A 5224-nucleotide genomic window follows, 5' to 3' on the forward strand; every position below is an offset into this window, starting at 1 on the left:
CTTTCAATTCTACAAAATTTGATATTTTGTTGTTAAACGGAAGGTGTGGTCAAGTTGCCAAGTAAAGGTCAAGTAGCCACATTTGACGGTATGCGGTATTTTAGTAAGTGAAAATACGCACATAATAATAATATTTGTTAATTTTCTTGTTAATAAATATTCTTAACAATGCTGATAAAGTGAAAAATTAACGCGTTTTAACCATAGAGATAGTATGTACGATGGTTTTAACTTAGAACAACAATTAACAATTCAATTCGTATATTTTACTTACCTATGTAAAATTTCAATTAAATCACAAATATTAAAGGATTTATAATCTATTCAAATAAGGTAACCTTTCTTCTAGATTACACGTATAGCTATTACTCGAAAAAAATAAATAAATAAAAACAGAGAAGCGTCTTCGATTCGCTCCGGTTTGCTCTGCTTATTGTAACAATATTCGTTTTGTTCAATTTTATTATTGGCAAGGCTTAAGTTCCCATTTGTATATTTACAACTTTAGGCAGTTCTATCGAAAAAAAATGCTTTATACGTACAATTATTTTACATAAAAACATAGAACTATATCATGCAATTGATAGAGTAGATATAATATTTATAGTTGATTCATGGGATAAAATAACAATATAGAAATAATAGCAGATGATCATATAATTCCGTTTAATTCGAGTAATTTGAAACTAAGCAGTAAATTCACATTGCCTTTCACTTTCAAAAGCTTTAAGGTCGATGACTCCTTGGTGTTAGATAAATTGTAAGAGCAGATTTATTTTTGCATCCTTATTGTTTTATTAAGACCATAAGTGGACAGATTAACGGCATTGCAAAGGCATTAATAACATGTGGATATGTGACAATTGGTTGTATTATTGTAGGTAGGTACTGTCTATTCGTAAAATAACAAACAAAAAAAATATTTAACATAAAGAGATTGTTTAATACTGTGTTCGCATTATTACGCCTTATAAACTAACTAGCTGCGCGGTTTCACCCCCGTGGCTCCACCCCTGTTGGTCGTAGCGTGATGATATATAGCCTATAACCTTCCTCGATAAATGGGCTATCTAACACCTAAAGAATTTTTCAAATCGGCCCAGTAGTTCCCGAGATTAGCGCGTTCAAACAAACAAACAAACTCTTCAGCTTTATAATATTAGTATAGATAACACATTTATATATTGAAAGTTTACTTAATATGAATATCTATTATATGAAAACCTTTTCTACTCTATAAATACACTTTCTTAGTAGGTAATGGTTACATCATTTAAAATAAATTGTTATAATTTGTATAACAGCATAATCTTACTACAATTTTATGCTATAACACCAATGATATAATATTAGGCGCCGTTAAAACCAGTTTTAAAATAAATAACTTCATCGGGTCTTCATCGGGTCTTTGAACTTTTTGCAACTACATAATATATGTAATTTGAATGTGTATGTTTATGTTACTCTTTTTTATAGTTTTGATATACAGGGGACCGTTGAAAATCCGTGCGAAAAGCCAGAGCTTTTTCTTCGGAAAGTGAGTAGCATCATTTCAGTATTACACTTAATGTATACCTAATAATAATAATTAAGTGAAATAATATAAAAATATAATGTTTAATACCTCCTTATATTTTATTTTTTTATTTAACAATAAAACAAAAATTCTACTAGTGCGAACGGAAAACAGAAACAATCAGTCTATTTATACAAATCAGGAAAATATACACCACCCAAATCAATATTCTAATACAATTGCATACGAAAATAAATACATATTATAAGCCCTTGACTTTCTCACTTTCGCTCGCGGTCGCAGGCCACCGAGCATACAGGCAGAGTTCAAATGTCAGACGTAAGGTATGATTACACTTGTAGAACCTTAAGACGATACACAAAAAAAATCCACTGCTTGGCGGGCGGAGTCTAATAGCTCGCTATCGCGAACGCGGGTGTGCGCGAAGTCATTCTTGCAAACTCCCCGCGCTGCCGCTGGCCGACTCGGGACAAACATGTATGGAGTCGTCATACAGTTATAATATTGTTATACATTTATTTAATTGTTGATTTATTAATTTTATTTTCTTGCTTATAAACAAATAATCTTCTTTTTAACAACTACTTAGACATTATTAATAATTATTATTATTTCGTAATGTTTACTTTATTACAAAATAATACAGGTTATAAATAATCTTTAAAATAACAAAAAATATTGTTACTCTGAAAAAATGAAATGGTAGGTACTCAATAACGCGGACTACTGAATTCATTTAGATTTTGATGCTGACGTAGATATTACATCATGCCCAGAAATGAAAGGTACTATTTCTGAAAGAAGTTATAAACCCTAATTCTTCTCAGTAAAAGTCAAGAGTGGAAGATATCACTAATACAGTAAAACTGATGCGAAACTTTGGATGTTAATTTGTATATTTTTTTGTTAGTTGTTACTTAATCACGTCAAGACTACATTACCAATTTTGATAAAATATAGCTAATTGCCTGGATTTACACATAGGATACTTTTTATCCGAACTGAACACTTCTGTGGGAAAAAACAGGATTCACGATATAACCTAATTCCACGCGGGCAAAGCCGCGGTCGGAATGATATTTTTTTAAATAAAAAAATTGTTTAAAAAAAAAACACAAAATATATTGACGCATGTATTTATTTTTTGCACTCTATTATAATTGTAATTATTCATTACAAATAATCAAAATAAAATAGCCAGAACAAAGTTAGGCCCTGGTAGGGTAGGTACGCAGGTACAGCAATGTGAGACGAACACTGGCTTATTTATAGCAATAATAATGTATTATAAACATTAAATTAAGTTTACTTTCTAACAACAAATACATAATATTAGCTAATGTGAAAACGAATCAACCAATCATCCCACAACAATGAAATGTGCACACAAATATTCATCCAAATCGGTTCATGTGATTAGGAGGAGTGACTGCAGCGCCATCTTCCGGGCCCAATTGTGTTTCCAGATCACCCAGGAACTCAATTTAATATACTTACACAAAATTATTCGAAATGAAAACTCACATTACTATGTAAATATGAATATAAACCTGTTTTAGTACTAAGCAATTTCCCGCACAGGTGTAGTAAGTATAAATGAAATAAATATCAACATCAAATTCTTTATACAACATACTTATCTACCACCTACTAAGAAATGTAATTCTTGAAATTTTTTCGTATTTTTTTAAAATATAATACTACTCCAATGAGCTCCTGTTCCATATTATGTCCACCATACTTCCACTAAGTTCACCATGATTTTTTATTTCTTTGCACTTTGTTGCTTTTTGCTAAAAATGGAATCATGCGATAAAACCAGTAGAGCGTTGATAACATACATTTTTGACTGAATAAAGGTACTTACGAAAGAGTGGGTTCACATTGTGTACAATCAGTGGGTTTATTTTCCTTCTGGATTCCGGATTTCTGAAAAGATTATCTATGCTATAAATGAAAAAATCTTACACGTTCGTTATGTACTTAAAACAGGGGTACATAATACATATCTAACATCGTCTATAATACAATTATCATCAAATTTAAAATAAAACCAACTTACTTCATTAATTTGTTCCAATTGTAAGCATTCTTTTTCCTCCAACCTTTATGTTTCTTCTTCTTATTTTCTTTATTGTCCCCATTTGTCTTATCGTGTTGTCACCCTTTGTTACGATTGCGCGAGCGACACAAGTTCCCCGTGTGACGGCCGTAGCGGGAATGACTCGTGCAGCGATCGGGGTAGGAAGGTACAGGGCGGCTCTCGCTATATTGGCTGGTCGCGCGCTAATTTCAAGTATTTCTTGTTTATTTCAAAACCATCGCATATTTCAAAATTCTAAATCGGTAGACGTATCGGTTGTATATTTTATAGTTAATATCCAAAAAGTCGTAACTTTACGTTTGTTATTTTGAAGATGCCAGAGATTAAAAAAAAATAACAATGAGAACTTTGTATTTTTTTTCTATCGAGAAAATATTATGGAATCATGTTTCTAAAACGATAGACGTATTGTGTTACTATTGAACTTTCTTGTCAAGAATTTTCATCACGACAACTTTAATAATATAAAAATTACGAAGGTTTAAAAAGGGCCGTAAATGTTAGAAAAATTAATTCATCACCTTAACATTGGTACTCATTTCTCACGTTTGTACTACGTTTACGAGAATTCCGCGGGCTTACTTTTATGTGCATAATATAAGTTATGTAGGTACATATGGGTGAAGAATCATAATATAATAAGAAAAGTACAATTAATGAGGAGAAAAGCCTACTGCTCTATATATTTTTTATATATTCATTAGTTACATTCAATGATATATATATCTAAAATAAAATCATTAAAGTCACTTAAGTTTCATCTTTGACAATAACTAGGTAGGTATGTCGACAGAATCAACGTTAACATTAAAATATTTTTAGTTGATTATAATTTAATAACACATTTAACAAGCAATTAAATTTCATAATTAAATCATTTTTTTAAAAACAAAGTGATTTAATTATGAAATTAAATCGCTGTTATTGATATCTTTACTTTCATCAAACCTGCGTTGAGAAAACTAAACGTCCACAAAACAGTCATATTACGTGAAGATGTTTATGATAGATAAGCGGTAATAATAATCTTTAAAATCTTGTATCCTCTGTTATAAGCGTAAAAGTTTGTGGGAATGGATATCTGTTTATCACTTTCAAACTTGCTTTTCGGGTCGGGATGAAATTAGGATTAGGAATTAAAACTAGCATTGAAATACATTAATATAGCCTAGAAAAAAATGGACTTTGAAAGAAGAATAGAAACAAAGTACGAAAATCCACCTACAGACACTATGAGTTATATGCTTCAGCCTTCAGCCGTAAATTTTGAATTTTGCGCTTCTACCAAAGAAATTCTTCACCACATAATAATTTATAATACATGTATAATAAATATAAAATTTCAACATGCTTTTTATGTGTTGTTCAATTTAGTACAAATTAATACAGATGCACTTATTACAAATTATGTTTATCTTTTGATAGGTCCATTTGTAATGTAGGTACATATTTGTAATGTATAGAATGCATTGTGATCTAATACGTGTGTACACATGTTCTCAGGGTTAATCTCATTCACGATCATTGATAACAATAGAAAGAGCATAGTTTAGTTAATTATAGACACTGGTAGCTCAAGAATT

The 5224-nt window shown here is 30.6% G+C and overlaps 1 long non-coding RNA gene across 1 annotated transcript; it reads right to left on the minus strand.

Annotated features, from left to right (window-relative positions):
* Positions 1-2316: 2316 nt before the first annotated feature.
* On the minus strand, positions 2317-4009 carry LOC149898180 (uncharacterized). The gene is made up of 3 exons (XR_016458090.1): positions 3600-4009; positions 3405-3466; positions 2317-3330 (listed from the first exon to the last, which is right to left on the minus strand). It is a non-coding gene; the product is annotated as an uncharacterized LOC149898180 (long non-coding RNA).
* Between the last annotated feature and the right edge of the window lie 1215 nt (positions 4010-5224).

This window comes from Colias eurytheme, chromosome 23 (assembly GCF_061535395.1).
Source record: "Colias eurytheme isolate Ceu_HAF_F1 chromosome 23, ilColEury1 Martin Lab GWU primary, whole genome shotgun sequence".
Classification (NCBI taxonomy): domain Eukaryota; kingdom Metazoa; phylum Arthropoda; class Insecta; order Lepidoptera; family Pieridae; genus Colias; species Colias eurytheme.